The following is an 18,910-nucleotide window of genomic DNA, read 5'->3' as shown; positions in this document are numbered from 1 at the left end:
GCCCCTGGGAGAGAGAGAGAGAGAGAGAGGGGGGAAAAATACAAGCACTGAAAAATTTGTCAATGAAATTGCAGTCAGACTTCCTGATTTCACAGGCGCGTTCCTGTTCAGCTGACCATGCTGAACCAGCGGGGAGAGTGAGTGCGAGAAACAATTCTGAGAATGAAACTGTGAGTCATGTCGAAACATGGGTCAGTAAATGGTATATCCCAAACAGTTGTGGCGAGAAAGCTAGTGTCTGACCTGAGTTTTTTGTGCATGCTGTCAGCTGGGCTCTGTAGGATATGAAACCACACAAAAAAAACCGACTGTTGCACACAGTATACAGCAAGATCTCCATAAGCAGGCAGCTTGCAGATAGATTCCTTTCAGCTATGTCAAACTCGAGAGCACCATCGTGTTTCACATATCGCTGGCGCTGCCAAGATTTTTTTTAAAATTACTAACCTTACTTTGCAGGTAGGGGAACACAAGGGGTGTTATTTTCTCTAGAAGGCGATGTCATCGCTGCCTGTTATTTTAAGAGTAAAAGACCACGAGGCAAAAAGGAGCAAAAGTGTATGAATCATCATCAAAGGCTGCCACATCGGAAGCAGAAAAGGAAGAATAAAATGCAACTATTTAGTTAGTGTGTCATGGGACGAGAGACGCCACACAGCAGAAGAGGGTGGGACGACAAAGAGAATGATTCCTTCGGGGGATGAAGAAAACAGTTCAAGAACCCTGAGTAGGAACACATAGCCATAGCACTGTACCCACAAAGCTTTTCAAATCGCATCGTTAAAGCCTCCTCACTAAGTTCTATCTTACATATAATAAATGGTCTGAAAGACTAAGGAAACAGTGCTCATCTCAGGCCACTTTAAATACTGTCAGCCCAGTGGGTAGCACACTTGCCTCTGAGTCAAGGTTGTGGGTTCAAGTCTCACTCCAGTGACTTGAGCACATAAATCTAGGCTGACACTCCAGTGCAGTGCTGAGGGAGTGCTGCACTGTCGGAGGTGCCGTCTTTCAGATGCGATGTTAAACTGAGGCCCTGTCTGCTCTCTCAGGTGGACGTAAAAGATCCCACGGCACTATTTTCAAAGAAGAGCAGGGGCGTTATCCCCGGTGTCCTGGCCAATATTTCTCCCTCAACCAACATGACAAAAACATTTTCACATTGCTGTTTGTGGGAGCTTGCTGTGTGTAAATTGGCTGCAGCGTTTCCCACATTACAACAGTGATTCCACTTCAAAAAGTACTTAATTGACTGTAAAGCACTTTGAGACATCCAGTGGTCGTGAAAGTCGCTATATAAATGTAAGTCTTTTCTTTCTTTTAAAATGCCGGCACTGACCCTTTCACTCACATTCTGCAGAGGAGCTTGATTAGAATGGTAATGAGGGACTTCCATTATATGGAGAGATTAGAGAAGCTGCATTGTTCTTCTTAGAGCAGAGAAGGCTAAGGGGAAATTTAATAGAGATATTCAAAATTATGTAGGGTTTTGATAGAGTAAATAAGGAGAAACTGTTTCCACTGGGGGGGGGGGAGGTAACCAGAGGACACAGTTTTAAAGTAATTGTCAAAACAGCCCGAGGTGAGATGAGGAGAATTTTTTTTCTGCACCAGGTTATGATCTCAAATGCACCACCTAAAAGGATGGTGGAAGCAGATTCAATAGTGGCTTTCAAAAGGAAATTGGATAAATATATGAAGGGGAAAACATTTGCAGGGCTATGGGGAAAGGGCAGAGGAGTGGGACTAATTGAATAGCTCTTTCAAAGAGCCGGCACAGGCCCGATGGGCCGAATGGCCCCTTCTGCGCTATAAGATTCTATGACTCCTTACTGATGGAAAGTTACCTTTGAATCTTTAACAGTTTTTTTTATTGAATTGTGCCTAGTTCATGGAATATTAATTTATAAGATGCTTCATAGATTCAAAGTTACAGTGGCTGCACAGCCACACACTAAAATCCAGCGCATGCTAGTTATGATGACATTCAGAGCACTGCATACCTACGATGCCTTTACTCTGCACCTTAAGTGCTGCAGCTGGGCTCCTGCCATGCAGTGACACTGAGGGTGCAGTGTTAATCTGGAATCCGGGTCTGCTCAACTCCAGGGAGAAGTAGTGCGAAACTTCCTGGATGAATGAGCCACTGCCTAATTCCAGCACGGTGTCAAACTAGGTTGAAAATAGAGGGCGGGAGATTGATTGAATACCCTGGGCGCATTTGAAACCTACCTGGAGTTGATTTGAATGTTTAGAGAGTGTAGCCACCTCCGCCTGTACCCCTTAAACTTGATCTGCTGGGAGAGAAGCACACTGTGAATATGTGGAACTGGAGCTTTAAGGCCAGTGGCCGCAGTGTTGATGCAACATGTATCTTTAAAAAAAAAGAAATAAAGATTTTATATCCTGCCTTTCATGATGTCCCAATGAAGTGTAGTCATTATTATAATATAGGAAACATGGCAGCCAATTTAGTCCCACAGACCGCTGTGTGATAATGACCAGATAATCTGTTTTATTTGTTGATGTTACACTGGGGATAACTCCCCTGCTCTACCTTCGAAACAGTGCCATGGGATCTTTTACATCACCTGAGTGGGCAGACATCTCAGTTTAACATCTCGTCCAAAAGACAGCACCTCCGATGGTGCAGCACTCCCTCAGTGCTGCATGGAGTTTCAGCCTAGATTTTTGTGCTCAAGTTTCAGGGAATGGGACTTGAACCCACAACATTCTGACTCAGAGGTGAGAGTGCTACCCACTGAGCCACAGCTGACACGTAGATACAACATCACAGTTCTAGACTGATCGCAGTCTAAAGCCTGAAGCGTTCTAGACCATGCAATGTGTTTGTAAGCATTCTGTTTGAACGGAAACTCCAGACTGTGTTTACATAAAATCTGTTTAAACGCAGAAGTTCAGTTGCAATATTCTTTGACCAAGCATGTACTTGTGTTGCCTGTGGGATTAGGAAGGAGTTAAATGTATGTGGAAACGAAGAGTGCATAGGTTTAATTTTTCTTGGTTTTCAAGCCAGGTCTATCAAACAAAAGGATTGCTGACACACTTTATTTGAGTGAAAATTTCACCATCAAGCAAATTACAATCAAGACCAGAAGACATGCAGCAATTTGTCTGCTGATCAAAATAATGATTCCCATAAAGCTGTTAAAACCGCCTCTGTGAATGAACATTGTGTTTTCATTATTCTGCTCAAACTAGGAACATTTGAAGAGCATAATCTAACATTTTAAGTGCATTCAGGTACAGGTAACCGTAACAGGAAGAGATTGAGACTGAAATTGTGCATGAATGGTACGCGAGTAAGAATTTTGTTTTGCATCCATTTATAGGCTTTAAGCGCCTGGGGGACATGAGAAATCGGAGCAGGAGTCGGCCATACGGCCCCTCGGGGCCTGCTCCACCATTCAATAAGATCATGGCTGATCTTCGGCCTCAACTCCCGCCTGATCCCCGTTTTACTATGTTAAAGGCACTATATAAAATGCAAGTTGTTGTTAGATGGGCAGCAACTTCCAGAGATCTGAAAACTCTTCATTGTTTGCAAATGATACGTTTCAGCAACTCTTCTGGATTGCGGACTCCAGGAAACGCAACTACTCCTCAGCAGGCTGGGGGGGGCGGGGGGGTGAGTTTAAAGAGAGGCTTAAACAAATATATGGAACATAAATAAGGACACTGTTTGTATTTGGCTTTTTTATGTCGAAGGATATTTCTTGTAGCTGCCGCACTGAGCACTGCGAATGTCACACAAATGAGCTGTCTAATCCTTTTACTGACGTTTGCAAATATCATTAGTTTAAAATCTAACTCGGTAAGGCTCCTCCATCTCCATTCGGCGCCAGCACCATCCCATTCCAGCATTGCTATACTTAGCCACAACAAGGTGCTAATGCTGTTCTGCGTAAGAGGCCCTTATGTCCTGTGCCACAGCCTATGCCTCGTGTCGGCTTCGTACACACGGAAGTGTCGCAGAGCACCTTGTCTTTCATTGCTGGTCAGCTCGCCAGTGAAACTCCTTCTGCATCTGATTAGTAAAAGGAGGCTCTTTTGCACCACCTAGAGACAGGGTTTGTCTCTCAATCTGCTTCACCCATAATCTAAGAGCATGGTGAAACATTGCACCGGGATTTATTTCCCCTCCAGACTGGTGGAGCAGGTAAAAAAAATAAAATGAACAATTCACTCAGCAGGGCATTTTATCTGCCAAGTCACTAATTATAACCTTGACGTTTTTGGCAAATAAATAAAAGGAATGTTTTAACAGTGCTGAAATAACATCTAATTATCTCTGAATCTAAACAATGTCTCATCGTGGAAACTGCAAATATTATTATGGGTTGCGCTCATAATGTATACATTGTGACTGGGTGCATTTGGGACAAGCTACTGTGGAATGTGCAGTATACATTTGTATTTTGTTTAAAAAAAAATATTAAATACGTTTTAAAGAAATGGAAACTTTCTCTCTTTACCACCCGCCCCCCCCAACCCATCCAAAATCTAACACACGTTGCTGTACTTATCCATGACAATACATCAAAATGGGGGCCTTTGTACTCCCCATCACATCCTGTATTTTAGCCTGTGTGTCTGTGTCTGTTTCCTACAGACTGGAGCACATGGCTGCAACCTCATCCCTTGCTGTAGCCCACAGCCTGTCAGCAGGCTCGCTTTTTATACAGTAGTTGACTCGAGATGAGGGCTCCCTTGCGCCACCTAGAGAAAGCAACCGGTTCGCCATCCACTTTCCAAGTCTTCACTGTATCACAGTTCAAGTTCAGTCTCTGGAAGCAGAAAACTACTTTGTCAGAACTATAAAGCACGTAAAAAAAAACAAAAAAATTCAATGATTTACATAGCTGTAGCGTCTTATCTGCAAAGTTGCTAATTGCAACCTTGACATGCTGGCAAGTGAATAAAGTCATTTACCGTAAGTCTTGAGAATGCAATTATCTCAGCATCTGAAAGCAATGCGCCATGGGAACTGCAAATATTATGGGTTGCTATCACTGGGGGGAAAAAAACACATGTCATGTGACAGGGCTACATTTGTCATATTGACTACATTTCCGAAATGAAGGCAGGTACAGGTTCTTACTGAAGATCAATTCATTCTGTGAATGTGTCATCGGTTCTGATAGGCGACGGACTGAAAAGAAGCAGCAAATCTAATTGTACATGAAAGCTGGAGGGAGATAACAGCTTCGATGTATCGATTTCAACAAGCTAGAATTTTCGCAGATGTGTCAGCAATTAAATGCAAAGACTATAATTGGTGGAGGTATTTGCATTACAGTAACAGACCTCCTCCACATCCACCACAAAAACAACATATTAACCTACCCAGGCGTTACACTCATTTGCATAGCTGACATGTATGAACAGGGAGTATGCAAAATGATAACAAATACTGACTCATAACAGGGCTGTAAATGCTAAAACATTATTCTGAGGGTAACAAAAATGACCCAGGCTGCCCATGCCTGCAGCCAATGATTGAGGGCATTGTCCCACACTATTTATTTTAACCGTGAATGATATTTTAACAATAAAGCAACAACCTGCATTTATATAGCACCTTTAATGTAGTAAAATGTCCCAAGGCGCTTCATAGAAGCGTAAGCAGACAAAAGACACCGAGCCAAAGAAGGAGACATTGGGACGAAAGCTTTGTCAAAGAGGTCAGGTTTTAAAGAGCGTCTTAAAGGAGGGGGGAGAGGCGGAGAGGTTTAGGGAGGGAATTCCAGAGCTTAGGGCCCAGAAGGCACGGCTGCCAATGGTGGGATGAAGGAAGTTGGGGGGGGGGGGCGCGGGGATGCACAAGAGGCCAGAAACTGGCTAGAAAATTGCTCTGCCACTGACATAGCTTGTTCCATTCTGCCAGTTACTTATCCAGATACTCAAAACAGAAAATCATCAGTCAAGGTGGCCGGCGCACCACAGAAATTTGTCCATTTTTATTTAGGTCGCACTGCAGTGCAAAAAAAAAGACGCTGCAATTATTTCCAAAATGCCTTTAACATATTCCATCTTTAAAAATAAGCTGATAAGAAATATTCTTAATGCAAGATTAAGCAACCATATGTTGCACCGACCGAAGCTGACCACACCAGCAAGGCTGTTGAATCACTGCCAGTTTGGATGATCGTAATTAGATTCAGCTCTGTGAATCCTTCACATTTTCCGCGGAGGTCCAAGTGATATTTTAGTGGATTTTCTTTTTAGAATAAGCCAACCCAACCACTCCAGTCCAGTAGGGTGCCTGCTTCTAAGTACAGTGCATTCATGTTAAATATGTAACAGATTTCCACAATTTGTTAAATACAGAGGTGCCTACTTAAGAATACTCCATGTAAGTGATGCTATAGTACAAACACTAGCTTGTTCAGCGCAGTGCTGTTTTTTATTTCAAATAATAAGAACCCTTGGTGGTAGGGTAATGGGTTAGAACACTGTGATTTAACCTCTATGGCACAGCAGTGACTGCACTTCAAAAGTAATTCATTGGCTGTGAGGGCACTTTAGGACATCCTGAGGATATAGAATGCACTGTATCAATGTGAGTTCTTTCTTTTCTTTCTCTAGGCCCTGGGCTTGAACCCAAAACCTTACTTGCAGGATAAAGTACCGTGTCGTTGGAGGTGTTCAAAATTATGAGGGGTTTTGATAGAGTAAACGAGGGAGAAGCTGTTTCCACTGGCGGGTGAGTGGATAACCAGAGGAAACCGATTTAAGATCATTGCCAAAAGAACCAGAAGGGGGAGATGAGGAGAATTTTTTTCGACGCAGCGATCTGGAATGCGCTGCCTGAAAGGCTGGTGGAAGCAAACTCAACAGTAATTTTTAAAAGTGAATCGGATAAATACTTGGAAGGAGGAAAGATTTTCAGGGCTATGGGGAAAGAGCGGGGAGAGTGGGACTAATTGGGTGGCTCTTTCAAAGAGCTGGCACAGGCACGATGGGCCAAATGGCCTCATTCTGTGCTGTAAGATTCTATTAGGGCCCCGTGAGCGATGTTCCCTGCGCTCCAGGAAACCTGCGCAGACGGTTTGCCAGCTTTTCAATGTAAAAAAAACGCGCTTGTGTGGTATTTTGGATGGGCCGCGCAGCCCCCTTAAAGGTGCCTCGCAGGGCCAAAATGAATTACAGGGAACATTGCCTGTGGGTTTGAGGCAATCTCGGACCAGTTCCCAGACGCACAAGTTTCCAGCACACTTAGAATTCATAGTTAATTTGCACAAAATGCGTATTATCACAACAGAGAGGCTAGTGTGGGACATGGAAATATCACACTGCTGCAGTAGGGAATGCTCATTTGAAGTTACGGTTATGACACATTGTTCGGGCAGAGCAGCGAGAGTGAGCTAGTCATTGTTATGCCTGATGTAATAGTGGTTTGCAGGGATTTCTTTGAAAATAACCAAAATACTGAATTCCAGCCTTCCTTTCTCTTCCCAAGAGGGGAGCTGTATCAATCAATGCTGCAGAAAGCCATTTTACAATACAGGCATCCCCTGCCTTCACAAGACATCACACTTGCTTTGTTTAATGTCTCATGTGCTCAGTTTTCTTTAAGATCAATACGGACATTTGATCAAAAAAGTGAAAGATGCTCCGTTGACTTTTACTTAAAATTAAACAGTAGGAGTAGGACAAGGGAAACATTTGGCAATTGACTGCCGGGCAGAGTGGTGGAGGCAAAAAAAACCCGGGGGTCATTTAAGAAACAACTAGATGCTGCAATGGGGAGAGTCTAGGCTTGTTCTGGATGAATGAATTAAGATGGGCTGAATGGCCTTCCTCATCCATAAGTATCTTGTGATCAACACTGACAACCCATTGTCCAGAAAGTTACTTCATAACACTACAGTTTGTTCCATGTTCAATTTAGAAATAATTGATTGTGTTGTAGGGAAATGTATTTAACTTGCCATTCATGACCACTAGTTTGTTCTGTTATTAGCCCTCTCAATCTGCCAACTAAATTTGTGTTAGTAGCTAAATGAAGCTATTAAACAGAAAGGATGAACCAAGCAGATATATTGTATAGAGCTAAGATAAGAGCATGAGAACATAAGAAGTAGGAGCAGGAGTAGGCCATTCGGCCCCTCGAGCCTGCCCCGCCATTCAATAAGATCATGGCTGATCCGATCTTGGCCTCAACTCCACTTCCCTGCCCGTTCCCCATAACCCTTGACTCCCCTGTAGTTCAAATGTCTGTCTATCTCCGCCTTGAATATATTCAATGACTCCGCCTCCACAGCTCTCTGGGGTAGAGAATTCCAAAGATTCACGACCCTCAGAGAAGAAATTCCTCCTCATCTCTGTCTTAAATGGGCAACCCCTTATTCTGATACTATGACCCCCTAGTTCTAGATTCCCCCACGAGGGGAAACATCCTCACTGCATTTACCCTGTCAATCCCCTTCAGAATCTTATATGTTTCAATAAGATCACTTCTCATTCTTCTAAACTCCAATGAGTATAGGCCCAACCTTTCCTCATAAGACAACCCCTTCATCCCAGGAATCAACCTAGTGAACCTTCTCTGAACTGCCCCCAATACAAGGATGTTCTTCCTTAAATAAGGAGACCCAAACTGTACACAGTACTCTAGGTGTGGTCTTATCAACACCCTGTACAGTTGTAGCAAGACTTGCCTACTTTTATACTCCATCCCCCTTTGCAATAACGGCCAATATTCCATTTGCCTTCCTAATTACTTGCTGTACCTGCATGCTAACTTTTTGTGTTTCATGTACGAGGATCCCCAGATCCCTGTGTACCGCAGCATTCTGTAATCTCCCTCCATTTAAATAATATTTTGCTTTTCTATTATTCCTACCAAAGTGGATAACCTCACATTTTCCCACATTATACTCCATCTGCCAAATTTTTACCAACTCACTTAACCTATCGATATCCCTTTGCAGACTCTGTGTCCTCCTCACAACTTGCTTTCCCACCTATCTTTGTATCATCAGCAAATTTGACTCCAGCACACACAGTCCCTTCATCCAAGTCATTAATATAAATTGTAAATAGTTGAGGCCCCAGCACTGATCCCTGATGCACCCCGCTTGCCAACCTGAAAATGATCCATTTATCCCGACTCTCTGTTTTCTGTTAGTTAGCCAATCCTTTATCCATGCTAATATATAACCCCTATATAAAAGTGAAAGGTGTTTCTAGAAAAGATAGGAAACAGTTAAATAGGAGCTTAAATTATTATTGGAGGACCTGAAATCAGGTTGGCCCAGCGCTAAGTTCTGAGGAGTGTGGGGCAGGGGAAAATACGCCTATGTGTAACCTCAGAGAACCTCCTTAGATCAACAACGACAACCTCTTGCTCTCTCCCAACCCAGTGCACCAAGTAAGTTCATTGCATTCTCTTCCACTGGATGAGCATGGAATTTGCAAGCATTTCTCTGCCCCCTCTCCCAGGCTTCATCAGCTCTATACCCCCTAACATTCCTAGTTGGGGGTGGGGGGGGGGAGGGAATCAAAAAACAGGAACCTGCAAAGTAATCCCTTCCAGCAGCAGCCCAAATCAGCGAGAGAAAGAGAAGGGGCACTCTTGACATGTTGTTAAAAAAAAAATCAGACTATCTTTGTGCAGAGGATGCTGTACAAAAGGTCAAAGTTCATTTTCTCTTGTTCCTGAACAACCGAATCTTGTCAATTTTGAGACACATTTGGTTTCAGAACTGAGTTTTAAGGATTCATCCTCTGTTAAAGGATTGGCTTTAAAGATCAGGTTAGTCATGCCCAGGTTAGGGGTGGGGGGGCTTTAACCAAGGGGGTGGGTGGAGGGTATTTAATCAAGTAAATAGTTGCATTCAACAGGCCCTTGATGATTTAAACAGGGAGAAGTCCTACAGAAATGAATCAAAGTGGATTTGTGTTTTCGGAGGCATATGACATAAATAAATAATTGAAAATGTAGTTACCATCTCACAAACACAAAATTAAACTTCAATAATTGAGCCTCACGTTACGTTATTAGATGTCGCCAAATGGGAATGCGGTACAATCTTTCGTAAAGGGATCCAAGCAGCAGCAGCGGCAGTGCGGACCTGGGAGGAGTGGCGACGGCGATAAAAGGCGAGCCCGAGGCGCAGGTAGGCCCCACAGTAGCAGCAGCGGCAGCACAGACCTGGGAGGAGTGGCGAGGTGGCGGCGGCGATAAAAGGAGAGCCCGAGGTGCAGGTAGGCCCCACAGCAGCAGCAGTGGCAGCACAGACCTGGGAGGAGCGGCGAGGCGGCGGCGGCGATAGAAGGAGAGCCCAAGGCACAGGTAGGCTTACCAATCTCAGAGCTCCAAGAGTGGGAAAGAGAAGTAAAAAGTAATCGAAGTGTGACGTCACCAGAAAGCAGGTAAGTGATTGGTTGGTGAGTATTTCTCTCTTTCTCCTTTTTTCCAAACTTAAATTTTGTGATTTATAGTTTCTAGGGTCTCTGTTGTGTAGCAGGGACTGCTGTTAAACAAGGGCCCTTGAGTATATCATTTAATTGGAGTGTAATTGGTGGAATTGATTTGATTTAATTTAATTTGAATTAATTAAAGGGTAAGTCATGGCAGGACAGCTCGGCACCGTGGTATGCTCCTCCTGCACTATGTGGGAAATCAGGGACACTTCCTGTGTCCCTGTCGACCATGTGTGCAGTAAGTGTATCCAGCTGCAGCTACTGACAGACCGCATTGTGGCGCTGGAGCTGCGAGTGGATACTTACTGGAGCATTCGCAATGCTGAGGACGTCGTGGATAGCACATTTAGGCAGTTGGTCACACCGCAGGTAAAGGCTGCACAGGCAGGTAGAGAATGGCTGACCACCAGGCAGAGTAGTAGGTGCAGGCAGGTAGTGCAGGGGTCCCCTGTGTCCATCCCCCTCTCAAACAGACATACTGCTTTGGATATTGGTGAGGGAGATGGCTTATCAGGGGAAGGCAGCAGCAGCCAACTTTCTGGCACCATGGGTGGTTCTGCTGCACAGGACAGGAGGAAAAAGAGTGGGAGAGCTATAGTGATGGGGGATTCTATTGTAAGGGGAATAGATAGGCGTTTCTGCAGCCGCAAACAAGACTCCAAGATGGTATGTTGCCTCCCTCGTGCAAGGGTCAAGGATGTCTCGGAGCGGCTACAGAGCATTTTGGAAGGGGAGGGTGAACAGCCAGTTGTCGTGGTACATATAGGTACCAATGATATAGGTAAAAACCGGGATGAGGTCCTAAAAGCTGAATATAGGGAGTTAGGAGGTAAATTAAAAAATAGGACCTCAAAGGTAGTAATCTCAGGATTGCTACCCGTGCCACTTGCTAGTCAGAGTAGAAATAGAAGGATATTTCAGATGAATACGTGGCTAGAGGAATGGTGCAAGGGGAAGGGATTCAAATTCCTGGGACATTGGAACCGGTTCTGGGGGAGGTGGGACCAGTACAAAATGGATGGTTTGGACCTGGGCAGGACCAGGACCGATGCCCTAGGGGGAGTGTTTGCTAGTGCTGTGGGGGAGGGATTATACTAAAATGGCAGGGGGTTGGGAACCTGTGCAGGGAGACAGAGGAAAGGGAAACAAGGATAGAAGCAAAAGACAGGAAGGAGAAAAGCAAAAGTGACAGTCAGAGTAATCAAGGGTTTAAATCAAACATGGCTACAGTAAATAATAATTCTAAAAGGTCTAAGAGTGTCTTAATGCGAGGAGCATTTGTAATAAGGTGGATGAATTAGCTGCGCAAATAGATGTAAATGGATATGATATGATTGGGATTACGGAAACATGTTTCCAGGGTGACCAGGGCTGGGAACTCAACATCCAGGGGTATTCAATATTCAGGAAAGACAGGCAAAAAAGGAAAAGGAGGTGGGGTACCATTGCTGGTTAAAGAGGAGATTAACACAATTGTAAGGAAGGATATTAGCTCTGATGAGGTAGAATCTGTATGGGTAGAGCTGAGAAATACCAAGGGACAGAAAACGTTAGTGGGAGTGGTATACAGACCCCCAAACAGTAATGCGGAGGTTGGGGATGGCATTAAACGGGAAATTAGAGACGCGTGCAATAAGGGCACAGCAGTTATCATGGGTGACTTTAATCTACATATAGATTGGGCTAACCAAATTAGTAACAATACTGTGGAGGAGGGATTCCTGGAGTTTCTATGGGATGGTTTCCTGGACCAATCTGTCGAAGAACCAACTAGAGATCAGGCCATCTTAGACTGGGTATTATGTAATGAGAAAGGATTAATTAGCAATCTTGTTGTGCAAGGCCCCTTGGGGCGGAGCGATCATAATATGATAGAATTCTTCATTAAGATGGAGAGTGAAGTATTTGAATCAGAGACTAGGGTCCTGAATTTAAATAAAGGAAACTACGATGGTATGAGCTGCGAGTTGGGTAGGATTGATTGGGGAATGTTACTCAAAGGGTTGACGGTGGATAGGCAATGGCAAACATTTAAAGATCGCATGGATGAACTACAGAATTTGTTCATCCCTGTTTGGCATAAAAATAAAACAAAAAAGGTGAATCAACCGTGGCTAACAAGGGAAATTAGGGATAGCATAAAATCCAAGGAGAGGACATATAAATAGGCCAGAAAAAGCAGTAAACCTGAGGATTGGGAGCAGTTTAGGATTCAACAAAGGGGGACAAAAGGATTAATTAAGAGGGGGAAAATAGAGTATGAGAGTAAGCTTTCAGGGAACATAAAAACTGACTATAAAAGCTTCTATAGATATGTGAAGAGAAAAAGATTGGTGAAGTCAAGCGTAGGTCCCTTGCAGTCAGAATCAGGGGAATTTATAATGGGGAATAAAGAAATGGCAGACCAATTAAATACATACTTTGGTTCTGTCTTCACAAAGGAGGACACAAATAACCTCCCAGAGATGTCAGGGAATATAGGGTCTGATGAGAAGGAGGAACTGAAAGAAATCAGTATTTGTAGGGAAATGGTTATAGGGAAATTGACAGGATTGAAGGCCGATAAATCCCCAGGGCCTGATAATCTACATAAGGAAGTGGCCCTAGAAATAGTAGATGCATTGCTGGTCATCTTCCAAAATTCTATAGACTCTGGAACAGTATCCACGGATTGGAGGGTAGCTAATGTAACCCCACTATTCAAAAAAAGGTGGTAGAGAGAAAACGGGGAATTATAGACCGGTAAGCCTGACATCGGTAGTGGGGAAAATGCTAGAGCCCATTATAAAAGATGTAATAGCAGAGCACTTGGAAAACAGTGACAGGATCGGACAAAGTCAACATGGATTTACAAAAGGTAAATCGTGCTTGACTAATCTACTATCAGGTGTCACCAGTCTTGTATTTCAGTCTTCCTGTCCTATATTTTATATATGTGTTGCATAATGTTTGATGTGGCAGGTGTTCAAATATTATTCACAATATATATTAATGATCTAGACGAGGGAACTAGATGTAATATCTCCAAGTTTGCAGACGACACAAAGCTGGGTGGGTGTGTGTGCTGTGAGGAGGATGCCGAGAAACTCCAGTATGATTTGGACAGGTTGGGTGATTGGGCAGATGCATGGCAGATGCAGTATAATGTGGATAAATGCGAGGTTATCCACTTTGGTGGCAAAAACAGGAAGGCAGATTATTATCTGAACGGCAATAGATTGGGAGAAGGGGAAGTGCAACGAGACCTGGGTGTCCTTGTGCACCAGTCGCTGAAGGAAAGCATGCAGGTGCAGCAGGCGGTTAAGAAGGCAAATGGTATGTTGGCCTTCATAGAGAGAGGATTCGAGCACAGGAACAAGGATGTCTTGCTGCAGTTGTACAGGGCCTTGGTGAGACCACCTTGAGTATTGTGTGCAGTTTTGGTCGCCTTATCTGAGGAAGGATGTTCTTGCCATGGAGGGAGTGCAGCGAAGATTCACCAGGCTGATACCTGGGATGGCAGGAATGACGTATGAGGAGAGATTGGGTCGATTGGGCTTATACTCGCTGGAGTTTAGAAGAATGAGAGGGGATCTCATTGAAACTTTTAAAATTCGAATAGGACTAGACAGACTAGATGCAGGAAGGATGTTCCTGATGGCGGGGGAGTCCAGAACCAGGGGTCACAGTCTAAAGATAAGGGGTAAGCCATTTAGGACAGAGATGAGGAGGAATTTCTTCACCCAGAGAGTGGTGAACCTGTGGAATTTTCTACCACAGAAGGCAGTTAAGGCCAATTCATTAAATATATTCAAGAAGGAGTTAGATATATTTCTTAAGGCTAAAGGGATCAAGGGATATGGGGAGAAAGCAGGGACAGGGTACTGAATTTGGATGATCAGCCATGATCTCATTAAATGGCGGAGCAGGCTCAAGGGGCCGAATGGCCTACTCCTGCTCCTATCTTATATGTTTCTATGTTTCTATTATTAGCCCTTTCAATCGCCGGCACAGGCATGATGGGCCGAATGGCCTCCTTCTGATTCTATTTTATTCTATTCTATTTATCTTCAATAATGCTTAAAATGGACACCCAACTAGCCGATATATCTAACTAATTATGTTGTGACAGTAGAAGCAATCTTGTTCAAGTCTTATTTCTCCATCAGAATAAGCAATTGGATTCAATTTGTGATTTAGCCTAACTTCAACTTTGGAAGGTCGATCATTTGGGAGTCTGTAATCTTCTAAGCCAAGGCTACACCATCATTAGACCATTTAGGATATGAATACCAGTAACACCAGCGATCATGCTGAGGAATATGATTGCAGTCCCCTGAGCCAACCACAAGGGGATACGCAGTCAATCACATGTACACGCACGGACACGATATTCAGAGAATTCAGATACAAACCTCGGTCTCTTCATCAGACAAAAGAAATGAAGAAGCAGCTGCCATTTGTATTATCTTTGTAGCCATAATTGTAAGATGTGATGGTGAGACACTGTGACAAGATTTTCAAAGTCAATGTTCAATGTCAAAAGGATACTTACTTTCTTTCTTAGATACTTTTAGTGTCATTTTTTTGGATGTCTATGATGACCTAAGCCAAAAGTTCTTCAAGTACGGACAAGCTAGGCTTCATAGAATAGACTTGAAATGGCCTATTCAAAACCCTTCTGGTCTTAATCCTGACTATAGTACTCCTCTTCGGGTCTCTCTTAGAAACACTTGACCAAAACAATGAAAAATAAGAACTTATTAGGTAATCAGGTAAATATTTATTATGCGTCAGCCTTCTGTATAAATAATAGTCATAGTCACTGAAAAGGATTTTTTTTTGCAAAAGATTAGTCTGGAATTCATTAGGTTAAGCTTCATTAATCCATCTTCAGTATAAAATAAATTCTAGCTGCTGAAAACCTGATTTATTTTCAGATCTCAGACCAAAACAAGTTCTTCAAAGTGAATATTTCCATTTACATGATACTTCCTTGTCGGAAACTCACCAAAATTGTTCTCTGAAATTCATGGGATGTGGGCATCGCTAGCAAGGCCAGCATTTATTGCCCATCCCTAATTGCCCTCGAGAAGGTGGTGGTGAGCCGCCTTCTTGAATACAACTGAGTGGCTTGTTAGGCCATTTAAGGGCAGTTAAAAGTCAACCACATTGCTGTGGGTCTGGAGTCACATATAGGCCAGACCGGGTAAGGGCGGCAGATTTCTTTCCCTAAAGGACATTAATGAACCAGATGGGTTTTTATGGCAATCTGGTAGTTTCATGGTCACCATTACTGATACTAGCTTTTTAATTAATTTAATTTAACCAGATTTATTTAATTAATTGAATTTAAATTGCCCAGCAGCCGTGGTGGAATTCGGACTCATGTCTCCGGATCATTAGTCCAGGCCTCTGGATTACTAGTCCAGAAGTTACCGATGTCCTAGGGGGTGTGTTTGCTAGTGCGCTGGTGAAGGGTTTAAACTAAAATGGCAGGGGGTTGGGAACCTGAACAGGGGGACAGAGGAAAGGGAAACAAGGATAAAAGCAAAAGATAGGAAGGAGAAAAACAAAAGTGGCAGTCAGAGAAATCAACGGTTTAAATCAAACATGGCCACAGTAAATAATAATTCTAATAGGTCTAAGAGCATTAAAAAAACAAGCCTGAAGACTTTGTGTCTTAATGCAAGGAGCATTCGGAATAAGGTGGATGAATTAGCTGCACAAATAGAGGTAAACGAATATGATTTGATTGGGATTACGGAAACATGGCTCCAGGGTGGCCAAGGCTGGGAAATCAACATCCAGGGGTATTCAATATTCAGGATAGATAGGCAAAAAGGAAAGGGAGGTGGGGTAGCATTGCTGGTTAAAGAAGGGATTAACACAATTGTAAGGAAGGATATTAGCTCTGATGATGTGGAATCTGTATGGGTAGAACTGAGAAATACCAAGGGGCAGAAAACGTTAGTGGGAGTGGTATACAAACCTCCAAACAGTAATGCGGAGGTTGGGGATGGCATTAAAAGTGAAATTAGAGAAGCGTGCAATAAGGGCACAGCAGTCATCATGGTGACTTTAATCTACATATAGATTGGGCTAACCAAATTAGTAACAATACTGTGGAGGAGGAATTCCTGGAGTGTTTATGGGATGGTTTCCTGGACCAATATGTCGAGGAACCAACCAGAGATCAGGCCATCTTAGACTGGGTATTATGTAATGAGAAAGAATTAATTAGCAATCTTGTTGTACGAGGCCCCTTGGGTCGGAGTGATCATAATATGATAGAATTCTTCATTAAGATGGAGAATGAAGTTGTTGACTCAGAGACTCGGGTCCTGAATTTAAATAAAGGAAACTATGATGGTCTGAGGTGCGAGTTGGGTAGGATTGATTGGGGAATGTCATTCAAAGGGTTGACGGTGGATAGGCAATGGTTGCATTCAAAGACTGCATGGATGAACTACAGAAATTGTTCATCCCAGTTTGGCATAAAAATAAAACAAAAAAGGTGACTCAACCGTGGCTAACAAGGGAAATTAGGGATAGCATAAGATCCAAGGAGAGGACATATAAATTGGCCAGAAAAAGCAGTAAACCTGAGGATTGGGAGCAGTATAGGATTCAAAAAAGGGAGACAAAAGGATTAATTAAGAAGGGGAAAATAGAATATGAGAGTAAGCTTTCAGGGAGCATAAAAACTGACTGTAAAAGCTTTTATAGATATGTGAAGAGAAAAAGATTGGTGAAGTCAAACGTAGGTCCCTTGCAGTCAGAATCAGGGGAATTTATAATGGGTAACAAAGAAATGGCAGACCAATTAAATACATATTTTGGTTCTGTCTTCACAAAGGAGGACACAAATAACCTCCCAGAGATGTCGGGGAACATAGGATCTGATGAAGGGGAGGAACTGAAAGAAATCAGTATTTGTAAGGAAATGGTGTTAAGGAAATTGATGGGACTGAAGGCCGATAAATCCCCAGGGCCTGATAATCTACATCCTAGGGTACTTAAGGAAGTGGCCCTAGAAATAGTAGATGCATTGCTGATCATCTTCCAACATTCAATGGAATCTGGAACAGTACCCATGGATTGGAGGGTAGCTAATATTACCCCACTATTCAAAAAAGGTGGTAGGGAAAAAACGGGGAATTACAGACCGGTAAGCCTGACATCGGTAGTGGGGAAAATGCTAGAGTCCATTATAAAGGATGTAATAGTTGAGCACTTAGAAAACAGTGACAGGATCGGACAAAGTCAACATGGATTTACAAAAGGTAAATCATGCTTGACTAATCTACTGGAATTTTTTGAGGATGTAACTGGCAAAATAGATAAGGGAGAACCAGTGGATGTGGTGTATTTGGATTTTAAAAGGCTTTCGATAAAGTCCCACATAAGAGATTAGCGTGTAAAGTTAAGGCACATGGGATTGGGGGCAAGGTACTGACTTGGATAGAGAACTGGTTGGCAGACAGGAAGCATCGAGTTGGAATAAACGGGTCTTTTTCCGAGTGGCAGGCAGTGACTAGTGGGGTACCGCAGGGATCGGTCCTAGGACCCCAGCTATTCACAATATATATTAATGATCTAGACGAGGGAACTAGATGTAATATCTCCAAGTTTGCAGATGACACAAAGCTGGGTGGGCGTGTGTGCTGTGAGGAGGATGCCGAGAAACTCCAGTATGATTTGGACAGGTTGGGTGATTGGGCAGAAGCATGGCAGATGCAGTATAATGTGGATAAATGCGAGGTTATCCACTTTGGTGTCAAAAACAGGAAGGCAGATTATTATCTGAATGGCAATAGATTGGGAGAAGGGGAAGTGCAACGAGACCTGGGCATCCTTGTGCACCAGTCGCTGAAGGTAAGCATGCAGGTGCAGCAGGCGGTTAAGAAGGCAAATGGTATGTTGGCCTTCGTAGCGAGTGGGTTTGCGTACAGGAACAAGGATGTCTTGCTGCAGTTGTACAGGGCCTTGGTGAGACCACATCTTGAGTATTGTGTGCAGTTTTGGTCGCTTTATCTGAGGAAGGATGTTCTTGCCATGGAGGGAGTGCAGCGAAGATTCACCAGACTGATACCTGGGATGGCAGAAATGACGTATGAGGAGAGATTGGGTCGATTGGGCTTATACTCGCTGGAGTTTAGAAGAATGAGAGGGGATCTAATTGAAACTTATAAAATTCTAACAGGACTAGACAGACTAAATGCAGGAAGGATGTTCCCGATGGCCGGGGAGTCCAGAACCAGGGGTCACAGTCTAAGGATAAGGGGTAAGCCATTTAGGACTGAGATGAGGAGGAATTTCTTCACCCAGAGAGTGGTGAACCTGTGGAATTCTCTACCACAGAAGGCAGTTGAGGCCAATTCATTAAATATATTCAAGAAGGAGTTAGATATATTTCTTAAGGCTAAAGGGATCAAGGGATATGGGGAGAAGGCAGGGACAGGGTACTGAATTTGGA

At 43.3% G+C, this 18,910-nt stretch overlaps 1 long non-coding RNA gene across 1 annotated transcript in view; it reads right to left on the bottom strand.

Moving 5' to 3' along the window:
* Positions 1 to 3,053: 3,053 nt before the first annotated feature.
* The window catches only part of LOC147107116 (uncharacterized), a 57,470-nt gene continuing 41,613 nt past the window's right edge, over positions 3,054 to 18,910 (bottom strand). The window contains exons 3-4 of the long non-coding RNA XR_015081035.1: positions 4,954 to 5,033; positions 3,054 to 4,808 (exon numbers count right to left, since the gene is read on the bottom strand). This is a non-coding gene — a long non-coding RNA (uncharacterized LOC147107116). The remainder of the gene's footprint in view (positions 4,809 to 4,953; positions 5,034 to 18,910) is intronic.

Source organism: Somniosus microcephalus, chromosome 15 (assembly GCF_052327205.1).
Source record: "Somniosus microcephalus isolate GS21.2 chromosome 15, FLI_Smic_1.0, whole genome shotgun sequence".
NCBI classification, from domain to species: Eukaryota; Metazoa; Chordata; class Chondrichthyes; order Squaliformes; family Somniosidae; genus Somniosus; species Somniosus microcephalus.
This window is presented reverse-complemented; position numbering and strand designations above follow the sequence as displayed.